Consider the following 20,731-nt stretch of genomic DNA (forward strand, 5'->3'; position numbering starts at 1 on the left):
TATCGGCCATACCATCTCGGCCAGGAAGACTGAGGCCTTGCTGCTGCATCCCAGAGCAGCAGCCCATCGCTCAGCTGCCCGGCTGTGCTTGGAGGGCGTCCAGATCTCATGGAGCAAGGCAGTCTCGTACCTGGGCCTGCGCATTGACCATCGGCTGACCTGGCTGCCGGCTACCAATGCCCTGTGCGCCCAGACGCTCCGGGTCCGCAAAGCGATCTCACAGCTCCTTGCCCGTGCACAGGGCTGTACCACCAGGTGGGCCCTGCAGCTCTTTGAAGCTGAAGCCACTTCACGGCTACTGTATGCCCCTCCCTCTTGTGGCGTTGCCCCCACCCAGCCTGCGGAAACTGGACCTGCAGCACCGCTCAAGAATACGGGTCTGTCTTGGCGTTCCCCGATCCTCACAAGTGGCCGCCACTCTTGCTGGGGCAGGTAACTGGGCCCTGTCACAACTCTTCCTGCAACAGGGGCTACGACACATTGATCACCTACACCATGCCGCAGATGATCAAGCACTCCTGACCCGCCTACGCTCCCGGCCAGCATCACACATGGGACGGCTGTATGGCCTCTATGAGGAAGTCATAGGGGCCACGCCTGCAAACGCCGTACAGCCTCGCCCACCACACTGACCACCAATCCCTACCTCGACGGAGCTACCAGGTGTCTTAAAGAACCGTTCCGCAACATGTGCCCTACAGCAGACGGCAGCCTCTCTCCTCCAAGAGAAACTTGGGGACCACCTTCACATCTTCGTCGATGGATCCATGACACCGGAGACGGGCTCATCTACAGCAGCCTGCGTTGCACCGGCCATACCTTTTTCGACGAATGGCAGGGCGTATCCGACCGCCTAAATTTGAGATTGGTTTGAAACCACACAGCAAAACTTGCACGATTTGTTCGCTTCAAAACAAGCATGAACATGCGATCACGTTGGCAGTGCCGCGTGGGCAGCGTGAGTAGCGTGGCCCGTCAGTGTCGATTTGGACGGAAGGTGCCGGAAGAGGCGCTGACGATCACTGCTCCGACGCGCCGCCTGGACAGTGTGAGGAGCGTATAACCAAGATTTATTTGTGGAAGGGCGCCTCAAATGCCGTCAAACTTGCGAAAAATGTTTCTTTTTTTTGTAACCTCGCCGCTGATTTTCTTCAGATGAGAAGACACATTGCAAGGTGGTATGAAATAATTGTAATCAGGGCACTCATGAACTTTTGAACGACGCTTTCTTTGCCTCTTCCTTGGACTTTGCCACTGCTGCTGTCGCGCGCAACGCTTCGGTGGGCGATTCAGAGCGTGTGTATACTTGACAGGAGCGAATCAGGAGGAAAGGCGACGGAAGAAACTCACTTTCACCCCACCACGTCTAATGGGCACAATGCCCTCTGGAGCTCTCTGGCCATCGCCACCTTAGCCGCTTGACAGCTGTAATTATCCGTGACTCCCCTCAGAAGCATTCCAGAAGCTGCAGTGCTTCCCTTTCTACTAGTGTACTAGGCCAGAGGGGACGCTCGTAGAACTGTAGAGAGCAGTAGGAGAGAGAGAAGAGGAAGTTCACATATGAGATCGGGGGAAGAGTCGTGAGAAGGCAAGCAGCGACATTTTCATGGGGCGAGGAGGAAATGGCCTGCGGCGAGCCTTTCTTCCTCTCTGGCTTGTGTGATCCGGCGCGGCGCTGCTTGAAAGTATTGCTGTCGCGTGCTGCAGAACGATTTCGAAATGTTTTAGATCGTACTTTGGGAAATTTAGGCAATGTACACCCGTGAGCAAAAGTACCACAAAGTCGGCGAAAAAACAGAATTTCATCGCAATTAACACGCATAAACGCAAACTGCCAAGTGCACTAGACAATTCGTGATGCCAAGTTTGGACTGCAATCTTTAATTTCAAGCTGCATTCGCAGACAGAGGAGAAGTTGAGTTTTTTCTCGCAATCCCTGGTCCGTATACTTTTGCTCACAGGTATACGATTATATAAGGTCGTCAGGAAAGCCTTTCGGTGCATCGGTAACTGCAGTACGCGGAAATATCTCTCGGGAGTGCGAACATGTGACGCGCATTATTAGCCGCGGTGTGTGTATGTGTTGTGAACTTCTTTGCGTATATCGGTTTTAATTTAACGAAGAGAACCGGCGCCTATGTATTACCAGCATAAAATGGTAAAGCTGCTCAATATCTGATCGCTTGGCGTAGGGACTAAACATAAGAGCGCATGCTTGTGTACGGCCAACCTAAGGCAATCACGAAAAATCTAAGCGGCAGGCGCTATCAAATATTTATGATGAACCGGCATCGTTCTCACGCATTTCAAGTCTAGTAAGCTTGAAATCAGTATATGTCTACGCTAGCCTCCTGCATGAAGCACATGGCGCTGCTCAACACATCGATCACTGCGGTTGGTAAACGAGCATGATACATATATAAGCTATGTGCTTCGACATTGCATTTTGCCCTGTAAAGCCATAATATCCGAGAGCATTTGTATAAAAAGAATGGGATGGCTATTTTTGTGGACAAAATTTTCGTAATACGTACGATTGCATCGTAGAGAACGGAACGAGCACAACCGAAAAAAAAAATTGTTATCATCCTCTTTCTCGAAAAAGAAAACGGGCTAACGCCGCAGTACGACTTAGCCTAGCCACGCCGCACAACGTTTACCGATCTATATAAACGTAAGCGTTATATGGAACAAAGATATCTTTAATCCAGCACCTACCACTGCTTAGGATGCTGGAGCAGTTCGTAAACGGTCGCTTTGCTGGACAAATATAGTTCACACTGTAAGGTATGCTGTTATTTCTAACCCAAACTATCTTAATAATGGGTGGAAACCTCATCCACCGAACCAAGTTGTCCCGCAATCTAATCTGCAGTTAACAGTTTGAACGCTTCTCAAACTATAACAGCACAGCTCCTATCGCATAGCAGAACGGTACCCACGCTGTTACGATCGTCGAGTATGTTTCATTGCTCCTAAACCGCAGCTTAGAACTAGAGGACAATACTGCAATAAGGTCACATTAGTAAATGGAACTTTCAGAAATACACAATTGATCTCCAAGGCTCATTGTAGGCTCAAACATGCGCGCACACATCGCGCTGCATTCTTCATCGCCTCAATGTCAGCAGAAAGCCCTGCCATACCGACTTAGACCACTTCAGTACGTCTCACAAAACAGTTTTCCACGTAGGAGTCGCTACGTGACACTACATACACCGCGCTATAGCGCGACAACAAACACCATAAACCAGCGCCGAGCGTACAGCTGCCTTGCAAAACGGCGCGCTCGTCCAAGTCAGCATCCTGACTGCTCATAGATGGCGCCTCCACAGGGGTGAATCTCCGCATGGCTACCATTCTCTGTGTTCAAGCAGACACTCTATCGACGCTAGCGCCAAGATCCCCTTCAGTTATGACCCTAACATCAAGGCGATGCACTAGCAAAATGGCGGCGCACACGATTGTTTACGTTGTCATGGTAACAGGAACAGCAGCCACGCGGCGCCACCTCACCCTACCGCTTTGTCTCTTGTTTTATTATGCCGACCCGCTCCGCTTACCTTTTTGTTAGTGACTACAGTGACGGGGCCCGGCACTTTAACATCTGCGCTACAGTGACGGGGCCCGGTACTTTAACATCCACACTACGGTGACGGGGCCTGTCGCTTTAACAACAACACTACACCGACGGGGCCGTCACTATAACGATGTCGGTATTGGTGGGGAGGACGACTTACGGAGTCGCCATCTGTCGGAAGCACCTCACATGCGTCGGCGTTAAACATACTACGCGGCAGCCCTCCTGAACAATTTTGCTAGTACTCTCGAAAAGGCAGTATTTTACCTTTAAAATAAGCATGTTGGACAAACAGAAAGCACAGAATGGCTTACAAACGCTATCTCTTTGCCTACTGCGTACAGTAAGCTGGGACACTGCGAGCGGTCGCCGCGATCGATTCCACCGAACCGGTTTGCGTGAAACGTAAGCAATCGCTGAGAAAACTATGTGAAATATGTTCTTATAGTGGGATGGCTGTCTGTGTAACTAAATGTAGCATAACAGAATGAAGCTGCAATGCAGCGATCGCACGGGTTCGCAGTGACCGACTTCGCTTCTGCATGCATGTCCTCGCGCAATGTTTCGCTTTCGCTCCGATCACGTTTTCGCACCGTGCCGTGAGCTTTATGCCGCAGCATATGAGCATTTGACAGTACGCAAGCGACCATTGTTGCATGGACACTGTCGGAGCTGTTCAAAAATAATTTCGTTATAGCTAGGGCCTTCGACGCCTACTTGTGATGTTCCGTCGCGATGATTCAGTCTTAATTTTTTTTTCTTTTCTTCTAAAGTCTTGGAAGCTTAAATATCATTATTTCTCAAATTTCATCGAACTGCATGTTTATCAATCTTCTAAGCGAGCAAGTACCCACTGCTTCTATTTCTTAATTCAGTAGAATATTCATTGTCTGGTGCTACACAAGCAGTAACATGTGCCGTGCCTTTTTTAATGTGTTTTTACCATTCCCCTTCCATTAGAGTGAACTTTCTTTCTTTATTATAATCATCATAGGTGTTACAGTGCATACGCAAAAGATTGTACATTCGTGGACAAGTACCCATTGCGGTCGTTCGATCCGTATGTGTGCAATCAATGTATTCCGTTACTGCACGGAAGTTGCTGACATCGTGAAATTCACGTGGTGTTGTGGACAGTATACTGGAATAAAATACCGCGGTCCATGAAGTGCTCGGCATCCCCATAGGCGCCAGCACCGAGAAGCTCATGCAGCTGGGGGTCCACAACACCTTCGATGAAGTTGGGTCACAGAAGTTAGTCCAGGTTGTCAGGATCGCTTCCTCGCCTGCGGGGAGGCGGATCCTGGAGGTGCTGGACTTTAACCCGTCAGGGAAAGGCGGTGCGTGCTCGACGCGTGGTCGCGGGAGGCCGTCACGGTCTCGCCGTTCCCGCGCAACGCAACGTGCACCCGCAACGCAATGTACGCACACGCCGGGTCCGGGCGGCCGCGCTTCTCGGATCCGTCGCCGACGATCCACGATCGGTCGCGTTCGTCGACGTCGCCCAATACGGTTCGTCCGACCGGTTCGCGGCGGCCGTGGTGGATCACAGGGGCAACCTAACGTCGCGTCCGTGCGGGGCAGGTGTCCGGATTGCGGAGATCTATTCTGCACTTAGAACACATGCTCTGGCGGTGTCCCTCGTTACGGGACCACGGTCATCTCACCACGGAAGAAGAGTGGGAGGAGGCGGTCAGGCACGGCCTGCCCGTCCCAACGTCGGAACGGCTCGCGGCGGCCCCCTCCCTCATAAGGGGGTTTTGGAGTCGCTCCTCAGGACCTTAATAAAGTTCACTGCCTGCCGTGAAGTGCTCGAAGTTGTTTGCATAGAATGTTTGAAAGAACTGTAGTGCATATGTTAAAGTACCGGGCCCCGTCACTGCTGTAGTACAGATGTTAAAGTGCCGGGCCCCGTCACTGTAGTCACTACCTACTTTTTTTGCCTGTACGCCAAACATTCTGGTTTTTTTTTTTCTTGTCGCGCGCACTACCGCGCACCACGAGCCAGCTTGCAAGCAATGCCAATGGGCGCGCTACGGCGCGCATTGGCATTGCTTGCGAGCTGGTGCGTGGTGCACCGTGGGCTATGCGATGACACGCACACAGTCTTGCCCATACTTATACCGGCACATGCCGGGACATAAAAGAATTTCTCTTCCAACACAACAGATCTTTAGTCTCGCTTTATTGGCTTCGTTTCCGAAAACAAATATTTTTCTTATAACGTGGTGGGATACACGCTCAAAAAATGAACAAATGTGAAAGGTGCATGTGTACTAAATACAAAAGTTCACAGACAGTGAAATAACAAAAAGAATGCTAGAAAACGTGAAGGCCGTTTGATGTACACACACATACAAAAAAAAGAGATTCTTATATAGCGCGCTGAAGACCAAAATGTAGACGATCTTCTGATATATGCACTAAGATATTGCACAAAACTGGACGACGTCTATGACATAGTCATGACAACTAAAGGAAGGGAAAACTCACTGGTAATGGCAAAAACAATGACATGCCAAATACCTAAAAAATAGAATAAAATGAAGATTGATTGACAGCCATACCAAAAAAACAAGAGCATATAAACCTGCACGAAAGTATATGAAATGCGTGACATGTTCATTACTACTCAACAAAATGAAAAAGACATGGCAGAACGAAAATAACATTGTACTAAAAACTGAAATACACATTATCGCATTATTGTGCACTTGTCCACAACTTGAGTAACGGTGGCAAGGGGAGCAGAAGGTAGTCGGTTTTTGCAGCAGCACATAGAAAACATTCGCAGAAAGGCCCATTCCTCAATCAAAGACCAGGTAAAATAAGCCAACAACACTTTTTTTTTACCCCTAATGCAATGTTTAGCAGTAAAATTACGTCACTTAAGGCACTAAGTCGTACCTACTGGGCACTCCTTCGTATAATAAACACGAACTGAAAAAAATCTGCAATTAGGACACTTGCAATGCTTATGCTTTCCAGAAGAAAAAAAAAAGCGTATCATGCCTACACATGTAGGTTGTTTCCGCGGTTTTCCCATCGGCGATTACTGAGATAATACCTAAGCACGAACAGTAATTTTTGAGCTCCTAGTGCGTTTGTAGAACGCGATACACAGAAAATGCCCTGAGGGCGGAATGGAAAACTATAGGTTACTGAAGTTGCAGAATGAGAGTTGGCCCAGAAATACAAGTCATAGACCTGGTGACATTGAGGAGGAACATCTATTTGTCAGCTTTCTCTACCGGTAAGGGGGAAGTGTAGCCCAATCAAGGCGCAACGACGTCCGGAGGCTCATAGAGCCCACACACGGACAGAGCTGATTTCGTGTACATGCGCCTTGTGGTGTCCTTGGGTCTGCGCGCTCACATGTTGTCTTGCCCGGAACAACCTTGGAGCGCTTGTTCTTGAGGTATTCCGACAACCTTCTGTTCCCGTTGCCACTGTTACTCAAGTTTTGGCAAAGTACAAAATAATGTGATAATATGTATTTCAGTCATTAGTACAATGTTATTTTTGTTCTGCCATGCATGTCTTTTTCAATTTGTTAAGTAGTAATGAACACGTCAGGCATTTCGTATACTTTCGGGCAGGTTTTAAGCAAGCTCTTTTTTTTTTTTGGTATGGCTGTCAATCAAACAATGTTAGCATGTTAGTCTATTTTTAGGTATTTTGCGTGTCATTGTTTTTGCCATTACCAATGAGTTTTCCCTTTCTATAGTTGTCATGACTATGTCATACATGTCCAGTTTTGCGCAATATCTTAGTGCATATATTAGACGATCGTCTACATTTCGGTCTCGAGGACGCTATATAAAAATCTTGTTTTTTTATGTGTGTGTGTACATGAAACGGCCTTCGCGGTTTCTCTTGCTTTTTTTGTTACTTCACCGTCTGGGAACCTTTGTGCTTAGTACTCTTGTATATGTCATGCATCTTTCACTGTTGCTCATTTTTTTGAGCGTGTATCACACCACGTTAAAAGAAAACTCTTTTCGGAAACGAAGTCAATAAAGCGAGACAAAAGATCGGTTGTGTTGAAAATGGAATTTTTTCATGTCCCGGTACATACTGGTAAATATAAGTGTGGGCAAGACTGCGTCCGTGCCAGCGCATAGCCCAAGGCGCACCACACGCCAGCTTGCAAGCAATCTCTATGCGCGGCGAAGCGCGCGCATTGCTTGCGAGCTAGCGCGTGGTACGCCGTAGCACGCGATAAAAAAAAAAACAAAATGTGCCGCGTATACAGGAAAAAAAAAAGTAAGCGGCGCGCGCGGCATGGGGCCAAGACAGCAGAGCGCTTCGGCATAATAAAAAAACAAAAACAAATGAAAACGTTTGCGAAAGGAGGCGCCGCGCGGCTGCTGTTCCTGTTGCCATGACAACGTAAACAATCCTGTGCGTCGCCATTTTCCTTCTGCGTCGCCCTGCAGTTAGGGCCGTAACTGAAGGGGACCTTGGCGCTAGCGTCAAAACAGCGTCTGCTCGAAAACAGCCAATGGCAGCCATGCGGAGATTCACCCCCCTGCTCGATCTGGCAGAATCTTCAGGCAAACTAGCAACCGGCAACTCCGGGTGAATGCCTATCCGTCTTCTGTCACGCATTCCACGGCCGCCTTCGCACCTTGCCGAACGCTTGACGCGTAGTAGTCTTCAGACGACGACCTGCTCCAGCTATTCGGGCGGCGAAAAGACGCCTCATCGAACGTTGTCCAGAAACTATCGGCTGAACAAACGTTCACAGCGGCGCAAGAAGACCACAGAAAGAGACACGCAGCGCACACAGGAGCTACCAACCTGTCGGACACGCGAGAATCGGCACCCAAACGGCGCCAGACCAATAGGAGCGAGGTGCGCAGGGGGCGTGCGTGTTTGGCAAATCAGCGGCACGGGCGCACCCTTCTAAAAAGACGCGTCAGCGTCGGTTCCTCCTCCCATACGCCCTTTTGAACCGGCGCAAAATACACACAAAGAAAGCAGCTTCCAAAGAAGCTCAAAATGGCGCCCGCCGGCCACAGCGTTCGCAAATGACGACGGCGCGAAATTCGAACACTCTTGGCAATTTTTTGCTCCTTCCGCGGCCACCCTGGCCCGTATAAGGGCGTTTTTTTATTATTATTATTTTACGATTAAATTTAGGTTCTAGGTTTCGCGGAGGGATTCTCGAATGTGTAAACGTTGCGAAAAATACAGTTTTCGGAAAATCAACTTTTTTTGCAATTTTTTGTCATATCGAGACCCGCGTCTTCCCATAAGCGTGTACATATTAAAGTGGTTTGACTGTGTACAATATGGTCTACTCTTGTTATGGAGAACTCCTAATTACTACACAGTCACTGAGCACAGCTCAGTGCTAATACACAAAGGTCCAGAACAGTTCTTCAGCGGTAGGATTTCTGTTGAATGCAATCAAGTGCTTCTTTTCCTCTGAAACTAACATATTATTGACCTTCTGTCTCAATGAATACAAACGAGATTCTCAGTAGAATAGTGGACCAGTGTTTTGTGGCAATTTAATTCATTGCACAGAAAGTTTTGCTTTCCAGTATAATACGGAAGGGTCCCAATCTACGTCAATGATCAAACAGCCATGCATCACGTGACTCTCCCCGCGCATAGCCCGCACAGCCAGCGTTGACGGTCAAGAACATGCGCTGTCTACACTCTTTCATTGGCAGGTTTAGGGTTATTCGCCACCTTCCAAAGGTTTTGAACCTGGAGAGTCGCAGGTTGCTCCCCTTCTCTTCTGTTCGTAAATGCATGCAACTGGCCTTTGACACTCGTTCTTGCAGCGTAAATCCAAAGCTGTAGTCTTGTGACGAGTTGCTCATGGTTACGAAAAGAGACCGTGTGTCAGAAAGGGCATCAGGAACGAGAGGCCACCGTGTCGCAAGCAAAGGGGTGTCCGTGAAGAACTTTGTTGCCATGCAATGCACTCACTCGCCTTTCTTTCTGAGGAAGTTTGTTGTCTTTCTGAATGTCGTGCAGCTGCTGCAAAGAGATCTGTGTCCATTCAACACCGAATAGTAACTTTTCTAGAGGGCACTGTCACTGTGTGTGTACTAAGGTCCCCTAGTGTGTACTAATGCCCCTAAATAAAATACAGGTAGCGCCATCTCTTCTCTGCTCCTCCTGCGCCAACGTTGGCTCTACCTATAGCCTAACTATAGGAGATGCTCTCCAAATCACACGCTTTCACTACGTGTCGTTTGTGCTTTTGAGGTGGTATTTTGATGGGAACTATTTTGCGGTATATCGTGAATGGCTGCTGAAACATCAAGAAAGGCCGTCTTAATATCGCTGCTCTTGGTTTCCTGTACTTATTCGTCCTGCCTCTCTCGTTTCAGTGCAAACGAAGCAGCGAGAACACAGCGTTTCAGCTGCGTCTAAGCAACGAAGCACTCAGCCGCTTTCATAGATCCCTTTTCAAGACACGCGCCCGTGCGTCTAAGCATAAAGCTAATGAGAACAGAAAGCTCGAACAGCTATCAGCGGTCGGCATTCTTTTTGGGCATCGCTGATCGCTTTCAACTTATGGTCGCCGCGCTGTCACTATTTCGTTAAGTACGGCGATTAACTGAAAAGGTGCTGTTCACATACACTGAAGCCAAACAACGCGATGACTAAATCGACAAAAAGCATGTGTGTTTCAAAGCGACCTGATTTAAGTCTGGCACAAAAGTTGCAAACAAACGCAGTTCAAACATGTGACACTTAAGAGAGCGAAAAACTAACGAATTCGCATACAAGTATACCAGCATATGAGATTAGTGATGAGCGGAGAATCGCTCACACAGCCGGGACGATTGCGTTGGGTTGAAATTAACTCGTCTGATTCTTTAAAGGCCTTCCTATGTGCCGCGTGTTGTGCCGAATCTCGCTTCGCAGGTGAATGAATGAATGAATGAATGAATGAATGAATGAATGAATGAATGAATGAATGAATGAATGAATGAATGAATGAATGAATGAATAAAGCCTTTGCTTTAAAAAGGGGGACGGCTCTAGGCCGCTGATGGGGATTAGGAGGGAAGGGAATGTGGGTTCCCAGACTGTTGGCTGAAGCACATCTTCATCTCAGTCTTGGATCTTCCGCTTTATGCAGACTGAGGTGACTGTTCAGTTCCGTGCTCTCACATGAGCTGATAGACCCCTTCTATACACTACTCGAAACCGGCCACTTTGTCAGCCATATGTCGCAATGGCTTTCTGTGCTTCAGGGTTAGTTTGTATTGCTATTCCTAGTGTTCTAATGTCTCCGTGTAGTAAATGCTGAATTTTGGATCTCCCTTGTGAAAAAAGCTGCACAGCTCCGAATGAGGTGCTGCAAGTCTGCTCTGCATGATTCCTGGCGATGTGTGCATCGGGTATAAGTCTTCGCAATCGTAGCTTGTCTGGGTTGGCGCCATTTCTCAAGTATGTGGGGTGTGTATGCAGCATTTGCCATAACCTTATTCAAAAGAACCTATTCCGTGCGAGTAAGCCCGCCCTTGTCGTCAAACACATGTACTGGTGTAGCTTCTAATGATCTCCGTTTACTGTCTGCTTTTATTTTAGTACAAATGTAATGCATCAGTGCTCTGTTTGGAGAGCCTTCGGCGAATATCTTTATGCATGGATTTTGGTCCGCGGGGTTTAGCGAGGGAATGGAATATGGGGAGCTGTACGCGTAATCAAGCCCACCCGCTTGCGCGGCAGCTGCGTGAGCGGCTGCGTTTCCCCCATCCGTGCCGGTGTGCCCCGGTGTCCATAGGATTTCAACATATGAAATCCGGAAGAGTCGCTTGCCGTCAGTTCCACGTGTGGTGCACCCGATAGCAGAGCAAGGCGGGATCGCGAAGACAGAACTACACTATTAAAGCACAGAGGAGACGCGAAACGAGGCGTCAGCATAAAGGCCCTCATTGCGTCTCCGTACGCCGCTCGCAATGTTTGTCACCGCTATGCCGATAGTCGCAAAAACAAGCAATAAAAAAACGCGTGACTGCGTTCGGCATAGAGTTTCTCACTACATTACCTAGAGGGAAATCTGGCGCTGCTGCATGCGCTGTGGTATGCATGGGAATGCTGGTATCTTGTGACTTCGAACGGGCATCGTTCTCGGAGAGACAGGACACCTTGAAGACGCGCTTGGCAAGTACCGTTCCGTGTGTCACAATGATTCGTTTTCTACTAAAACAGCACGTGAAAAGCTGTTTTAGCTTAATTATTACGCGAATACATGTTTTGTTTAACTCTGAGAAGTTCTTATTGAGTGTACGACTATATGTTACATGAAGAGTTGGGCCGCTAAAGTTGGACGAGGGATGACAAGGTTCGCGCTCGCTTTGAAACAGTTGGTTATCTGTTCTTGCCTTTCTTCGCTTGGTCATGCATTGTAGGTGAGTAAAGATGTAATAAGCGTGAATGGGAAGATTTCATGAAGATTTTGCTTTGAGAACGCGTTATTTATGTAGCCATAGCCACGTTTTAGACGAAGCCTCTTACAACACCAGCCAACACGAGCCTCGCAGACCCATATACCAACATTCCCATGGATGACGGCACGGTGCCCCCTTAAGAAACTCCCATAGACGGTGGCCCCAGATTTCCCTCTAGGTGTATTAGCGAGAAACTCAATGGCGTTCGGCCTATGGGACGACCGAGCGTTGACGGGAAGCACAGGGAACGAGGACGGCGCCAATCTTCAAAGGATAGCTCTACCTTTACTTTATTTAGGGGCCTTAGTGTGTACCTCTTCAATGGAATCTGTGACTTGCATGTTGGGAATATTTAACTTCGTTCTTGTGGTAACTGCATCATCTTGTCACATTCTGTCAGACAAGAACTCAGGATATTTTTCGGGGAGGGGGGGGGGGGTTCCCAATCCAAGGTAACATTTCTATACAAACGAGGGGGGGGGGCAGGTTGTACCTTTAGTAATAAAAGTGTGAATAAGGCCCACCATTCGCCATAAAGACGCGTAAGCCCGCAAAAGATAAATGAAATCAGGTTTTGTCTTGCGGGCACGCCTGTGAGATACACTCCTCCTTTACTTGGCGAACAAGGCACCACGTCAAATGAACTAACGCAGAAAAGAAGCGTAAAATAACGATTACTGTAGTAGAATACACCTTAAAAGAACAGCAGTTGGCAACCAAGGCACATGAACCGCGTGGGGTTGTGTTACACCGTGTTAAGGACTCCCTTCGGTGCCACCAGTGTTACGAACTTCCAACCGGTGCCACCAGGATTACGGCTTTGTGGTCCCGTAGCGCTCGTCACCCGTTTCGTGACAGAGCGTTGGTAGCGAAGACTCCGAGCCTGGCGTCGATGAGAATAACAAAAGGGACTTTATACATTATATACAGGTTATCATACAGGACATGAACGGATCGGCACTGGGGCCGAGAGCTCACACAAACGCGACTGTTCTCGCACGACGGCGTCCGGCGAAAACGCGTGACACATCTCACCCCAGTCGGGAGCGACCCTCTCTCCAGGTGGGGTCGGCGGATCCTGTTTTCGAGCGGCGTGTTGCTGCTTTTATAATCCCCGAGGCCCATTGTCACTCAAACGGCCCAATACAAAGTCAGCACACGACGGTCGTCCGAGGGGTCCAACCAGCGACCGCGCTGGCCACTCGGTTCAAAGTTCGCGCGCGCGGTGACCTCCAGGCAAGGGAGGTGCGGCGCCGGGCCGTCGGGCACACGCGGACACGTCAAAACACGCTGCTCCGCCGAGGCTTCTCCCGCACGAAGGCGCAGCATCTTGACTTGTGAAGGGAGAATTATGGCGCTCGCAGGATAGATTCTGCATCTTGCAGATTCGGGATCCGGGCTTGTGGTAATGGCACAACAACCGCCATCCAATCACAGAATCAAACGAAATCGTCGTCGTGCGGGCTTTTCAAAATGGCGTAGTACTTGATACCTCCGGAGCGCCATCTGTTCTTGAAGAGCCTTTTCATCGGCGGAAGCAATGAAGTGTGCAACAGACACGGACAAAATGTATGGAGTCTGAGCATTTCACTCTTCAAAAGTCATCGGTACTGTTCATTTCACTGCTGAACCGGTTTTACTCATGAAACTTCGCTTCCGATTGAAGTGAAACTTGACAACAAATAGTTCCGGCGAAGCAAGCATTTTATTTCAGTTCAATGAAGACTTAGCTTTTGCCATTGCACTATAATAGACGAGGGAAAACATATAAAATTACGCGCTAATAATTATTTTTGTAGTTACCGCCTTATTTGGGTAGCAGTAAAAGTTTGAAGTAGCAATTATTTCCCGCCTCGCGGAGGAACCGTGGCTGGCGGTTATGAAGGCGTGGGCGGGACTTCATTGCAGGCTTAAGTTGCATCCGACTATAGTCGCGTTTTTTTAATCGGCTCTGGAAGACTTATGAAGAAATATTTATTTGCGGAACAATCACAATTCTTTGGGATCCCTTGTTTACTGATCTACCAAGTTAAGCACCCAAACCGACTCGTATTGTTATTTGGGAAGTTGCATAACGATGCGTGGCCGCCAGTCCCGTATACAGCACAGGACGCGGCAGTCTTAAACGCTCTTCACCCACCGCGGAAGGTTAGAAAAACGCCCACAAACGCACAGAAGAGAAGTGGCTATGTAAGGCGGCCCGACTGATGCCTGTAGAAGCGAGATTCATTATACACTGAATTATTCTGACTTCCGGCGCTGTTTTGTCTAGTTCCTTTTTAAATAAGTAGATGTTGATCCATAAATATTTTAATAAACAATTATTAAATTTCTTACTTTTCGCTTTTCCTTCCTGCAGCTGTTGCCATGTCTATCTGCCTTAGTATATCACTTAATTTCTCAACTCTTTGTGACTCCTGTTTCCAGTTTCCTTTGCACGAAAGATGCTGTACAATTAAAGAAAACCAGACTAGGCATACAATTAGAGAAAACCAGACTAGGTAACGGCTGACAGTCATATTGCTTACAGGTTTAAGGATTATTGCATGGTTTTATTATGGACGCTGCCTCGCATTACATAATTTTCCACTTTATGTCACCCATATCGCGGGTATACGGTTCTGAGGGTCTGCAAGCGTCGCGGCGAGCAGTCGCTCGAGGAAATATAGAAGCGAAAGGAAAAGTTAAGCGCAGCTGGTGTTTTCTCCCGCTGCAATTTGTTTCACAAGCGCACAGACCAACTGACCACGAACCGAATCCCTTTCCTGGTCCCTGGATGAGTTAAAACAAAGAAGGTTGAACTAACGAAGCAACAGCGATACGCGTGGCCGTTCAATAGATGGTGACAACTGAACGCTTCATGAGTTAATCGCGCGGGCACCGATTCGATGACAAAGCTGGTCTTCGCACCCCAGGAGATGCGGATAACTATCGCCATCCAAAAGGATTGAAAAAGGCAGCAAAATGTTGACCGCCTATTAGCTGTCAAGTCTCACGTTTGATTTCGCGGTGCTTTAGCAATGTGAGTCAGGAGTGGTGGCACTGGCGGTGCGCTGATAGCGGGGAGGGGTGGGGGGCACGGGTACGTGCCTGCATTTTGTGCATAATGGACTCTATCTGAGGCATGCAAGGGAACTAGGGTGTTGTTATTTATCTGCGGAGAGCGCATCCACTATGTTTTCTTTCTTTTCAGGGTGACAACAGACCTGCAGCATCGCCATGCGTGTAGCAGGTCTAATTTTATATCCCTCAGTAGCCACACCACCATTGCATTGTTTGTCCTGGTTGCACTGTAAAATATCATAAAACAAGGAAAAAAAAGAAAAGGGGCCTGTTTGTACTCACAAAAAAATATTTCTTTATTGCTGTTATTACAAAAACAGCCTTGAGAACTTCACTTAGCGTGCCTGTCTTGTACCCCTGTTGATTGGACGCCTGAGAATAAAAGAAAAAAAATTAGGATGACAATAATATTCTGAGCGCGGTTTCAACAGGTGTAGAAATAAAACAGAAAGAGAGAGAAAAGGACAGTGAAATATAGAGGTTTGCAAAAGAAACAGCGAGCATGCAAAGCACAATACCCACCTAGTAATGCTACTGGTGACGGCAATGAAGCGGTCACCAACAGATTGCCGGACGACCGATGCGCTGATGATGTGTCCGTAATCGTCCACAATCCCAACATTCACTTGGATCCGGTAAGTGTGGTAACACCTCAGAGTGATCTGCAAGACAAAGGAGGGCAGTTTCTGGTGTTGAGCTTTTAGATTGGAGTGGGGAAGGGAACGCCTTGGTCTAGGGAACAGACTGCATGCTTATTTTTCTTTAATCATATGAAACATATTTACATACAAATTGACTCGCCGTCCCAGCTTTGCAAAAGTGTATGACCAGTGAAGCTGTTGAAAACCACCACTGCAACTACTGAGGGGGTTATGCGACACTTTATTGCTTTAGAATAATGGTAAGTGTGTCAGCACGCTGCCCCTTATAGCGGTGCTGCAACAACATTGAAATCATTTGTTGGTCTGGTTCTTTTAAATGGAAAAGGCAGGAACGTCGCTCCCCACGTCGCATGCACCCATCTCTGTGGCAGCTTGCACAGCAAAATTCTTTATCGGGAAATGTATGCAGGTAGCGCTGCGTGCTTTGCATTGTTGTACAATACAATGTAAGCCCAGTTTACCGGTAAAAATAAATAAATAGACCTGAGCAGGACACCGTCGTACCCCATGACTTGATTTTAAGCTGGTGCAGGAACTTCAGTTGAAATTTAAAGGAGCACCGCACTCTACAGGCAACGGGACTGCTTCTCTGGGCCGATCTAACCCTCTAGACAAAAATCTAAGCGGCTCGACATTCTAGAATTTCACAATGCGCTAAATATTTCTGTCAGACCGCCTTTTAAATGATACAGTCAACAGGCGTTCAAGTCCTACAAGTATCAGTCGTTAATGTATATATCGACGCTGCAAAATACAAGAAGAATGTGTATGTGGCAAGCCGAAGTATGCTGCGGAACCGTCGGCCAGCCCCGGCAACTACGCGCTCTGTTCCGCTAAGCTGACCGTTGACAACGAAAACAAGGAATCGATGGCCGTCAACTACTGATGACATATCAGTTTGTCATAATTATGAGAGCGCTATTAGCGTTCCAATTCAGTGACGAAGGTTGCCCGTCCAGGAAGACTAAAAGGAATGCGGGTTTCTTTCCCGGCTTGCACTATCTGAATGCTGCTTGAATGTCCCGCGGATGTCTACGGTGGCCTCCGTAGTGACTTCACGGAAATACGTGAATTCGTAATCAACAGCGATCTGGCTTCCCAAGTCTTTACAGCTCCTTATCCCTCTGTGATACGAATTTTATCACTGATGTGAAAAATTCATACTTGGTGCATTTCTATTAGAAAAGACAGTGAAAGAAGTATGACTATAGTCAACTGCTTTCGGCAACATATCAAAGGTTTATCACGAATTGCACGCAAATTAAAGCGCGGGAGGGACAGTGTATTCCTTGGAACTTTTGAATTCAGAGGCGTAAACGATGAGAATTATCCCCACAGAATATTCGATGGCCACTAAACTTGTGCAACTCCAGACAACTCCTATGCATTACACAGCATGCTCCATATAGGCGCTACACAGAGGCGACACATGGACATTTGCGAAATATTAGGGGCACCACGCTTATCTACGGTCCTCAGTTGAGGAGATATGTAAGTTGTCAGACACTAAGAGTTCTAAGATGAGCGAATATTTCTTGTAAAGCGTTACGATATCTGCACGAATCATCCTGCCAGAGGTTTAAAGTCGGCCGCCCGTCTTTAAAAGCAAATAAGTTTAAAGCGGTAATATATTCTCTCAAAACTTTACTTTCACCGTATTAGATTGGTTTATATAGGAGAAAATATGTTTGATGTTTCCCTTTTTGAACGTCGCGCCGGAGCCCCTGCACTCGGTGACGTCACGAATTTCAAAATATTTTTCCACGTTTCGGCCGCTGCGGTTAACGAAATGATGTTGAAACTCCTGAAGTTCATTTTTTGGCTGTTCTACAATATAATGCTCAAGCTTAATCGATAAAATCTAGGCCAAGCAGATGAAGTCAAAATTCATTTTTAAATTCAAATCTGGTCAGGAAAGTTCAATGCGTTGTTGACACCGGTTTTGCTCTTTCGTGTATTTTCTGGTCCCCTCGCATGACACGTTTTTTTTTTTTAATTACGGAAACGCAATTTTCTAATGCAGCTCAGATTTGTTTATCGTTGGTGTGCCTTTAAAATCTCTCCGAAGTAATTTTTGTGCAACCGCAATCAGCCGGTAGGGCAGGTCATCATTGCGATCGCCAAGAGGCAAATTCAAGTGCGCGGCGTAACGCGCCTAATATTAGGTTTTAATCATCTGCATCGCAGAATATCGCAGTGGCGTCGCTCCGCCCCTTTACATCCATCTCTGCGCCCTCTACGTGGAAGGAGTGAGCGATGTCACTCATTCGAGAGATCGAGATCTGACTGGCTTTCCACACGCGGTCATCGAGAGCGCTTGGAGCAATGCCGACTGCATTAGGGTATTTTCAATTGCACACGTATACACACTAATTTGTGCGCCTTCTGAAATAAATGCACAAATGCAACATATGTAGAGGTTTCTTTAAAACAGTAGCGCGCTTCTACCTGAAAAGGACGAGGATCGACAGTCAGCTACAGCTTGCGAAGAAAGCAGTTGCGACACTGAACTCTAGCGGGAAAGCGTTCTGTACCACAGGCGGGACTCTATTCGGTTCCACGAAAATCGTATCGGAGACCCTTCTTTCTACAGTGGTAAGCTTTTTACGAATCTCAAGATGAATGATACGTTGAAAGGGGTTCAAAACTGCCCGGATTGTGTTGTGAGATGTTGGAAATGAAATTACGATGATTTCTAGAGATGGAAGCCAGCACACCGTTCGCGATTTCAGAAGGAATTACAATTTTAAATTGGGAAAAAAATGTCTAAAACCATTGAGTGGCATAAATACTGGGGACGCTTCAGCGGCGGTTACTCCGTGCACGGACGTCTGTATATACAGATAGACCGTTTCACGTCAACGCGCTGTGGAAAATGGCGCCAGAATATGCGAAAGAGACACAGAATAAACAGAATATGCACAGAATAAACAGAATAAACAGACACAGAATAAACAGAATATGCGAAAGAGACACAGTTTACTGAAATCGACAAAAGTAAGTATTTGGTCCTTGAAACAAGATAATTATATATATGTCACGCCATGGTCCTTGCTCGTTATCTTTCAGGGATCCATGCGTTAGGTGCAAGGAGGCGTTGCAAGTAACAAGGTAACTATCACACAAGCTTCGAGAAATAGACGTAGGTTCTGTGCACGATTCAACTTAGCTAGGTAAAACCCAGGGCCTTCTGACTAGGGTGTTAGTGCAAAGCGTACGCTTCTTCAAACTCGCTAAGTATTGTGCACCTTACGAACGGCGACCTAACTAGCAATCGCGACTAAAATGGGGAAGCGGCGAACGAACTCTTACCGGAGGCGGGTTCCGGATCTTTTTCTTGATGGAGAAGAGCTTGAGCTTGGAAAACGACAGCACGCCGCCGTTCAACCAGGAACCGGGCCGCGGTGAATCCGGGTGGCAGTACTGACCAACTGCGCGAGTACAAGGATACACATTAGGGCTTATATTCACTTCGCCACAAATTGACAAACACAAAAACGTAAGGAAAAGCGCCTCTGTCGGGAGGCGGCAATAAGGCTGACGACGGTAGCGTCTGCGTGGCTCACACTCACCGCATTGGCGCCCAGTGGAATCCGTGAAGGTTAGCCACGCCTTGTACTGCCACTCATCCACCAAGTTTGTAATCCGGAATTCAGGCGCTGGCCTCATGAATCTGCATGCGAGGTACGAGGCACGGTCATTCTTCACGAACCGTTGCCACGCGATGCGTATACGCAAGCACGTGTCGAAACGAGCAGCGCAAACATGATGATTGCACGACGCCACAGTGAGAAAGACATGAACAGACAGCAATATACGTGGTTCGCCGCATAGGTGCTTGTTCCTAGTATCTGAATTACGCGCTGCCTGTAGGCACGAACATGCGCGACTCAAACAGCTTGCTCTCAGCACTGCTGAATCGGTTTAAACTGTAGGGATGCCTTCGCAAAATGAGTGATTATTGTTCCCGTCATTACTGTCCACTGTTTCTTTTTTCAGACCAGCATGCACACAACGATGTGGCATGTGAGGCTTCTCGGCAGGAACATTCATGCGTGGTCGTAATGCTCATGCCAAGAACGGAAGCCAGCACGCTGCCCTGTGGAGTGTGATATTGCAACGCTTCTGAAAGCGAACCGTTTTGAGATCGCCCCCGTGCACTATACTGCGCGAAAACACGTCGGCTGTAAAAAACACTCGCCTGCCCAGTGTGTGTATCCGCAGTTCCGTCCTACGCAGCAGGAAGTCGTGTTGGTTGACGAGGGTGACACGGGGAAGCATGGCCGGCAGTCTGTCCAGGATCGCCCGCTGTGGATCCGCCTTCTTCTTGGGAGGGAACTGGGGCCAAGCGCTCCAGTCGTGAACTTGGTCCGGGTGGTCACTAGGAAAGTCCGCCGGACGGACGAGGTTCGGCTGAATCCAGATCTGTGGCTCGCTCCTAACGAAGACGGCTGGGGCTCCAGAGGTGCACGGCACGCTTTCAATGTCCGTCGATTGGGACGCTCCGGCCGGTGGCTCGCTCCTAACGAAGTCTGCTCGGGCTCCAGAGGTGGACGGCACGCTTTCGATGTCTTTCGACTGGGATGCTCCGGCCGGTGGCTCGCGCCTAATGAAGTCAGCTAGGGCTCCAGAGATGGACGGCACGCTTTCGATGTCCTTCGACTGGGACGCTCCGGCTTGTCGCTTGCTATTAACAAAGTAGGCTAGGGCTCCAGAGATGTACGGCACGCTTTCAATGTCCTTCCACTGGGACGCTCCGGCCGGTGGCTTGCTCCTAACGAAGTCTGCTCGGGCTCCAGAGGTGGACGGCACGCTTTCGATGTCTTTCGACTGGGATGCTCCGGCTGGTGGCTCGCGCCTAATGAAGTCAGCTAGGGCTCCAGAGATGTACGGCACGCTTTCGATGTCCTTCCACTGGGACGCTCCGGCCGGTGGCTTGCTCCTGACGAAGTCGGCTCGGGCTCCAGAGGTGGACGGCACGCTTTCGATGTCTTTCGACT

This window comes from Dermacentor albipictus, chromosome 3 (genome assembly GCF_038994185.2).
Source record: "Dermacentor albipictus isolate Rhodes 1998 colony chromosome 3, USDA_Dalb.pri_finalv2, whole genome shotgun sequence".
In the NCBI taxonomy this organism is placed as follows: Eukaryota; Metazoa; Arthropoda; class Arachnida; order Ixodida; family Ixodidae; genus Dermacentor; species Dermacentor albipictus.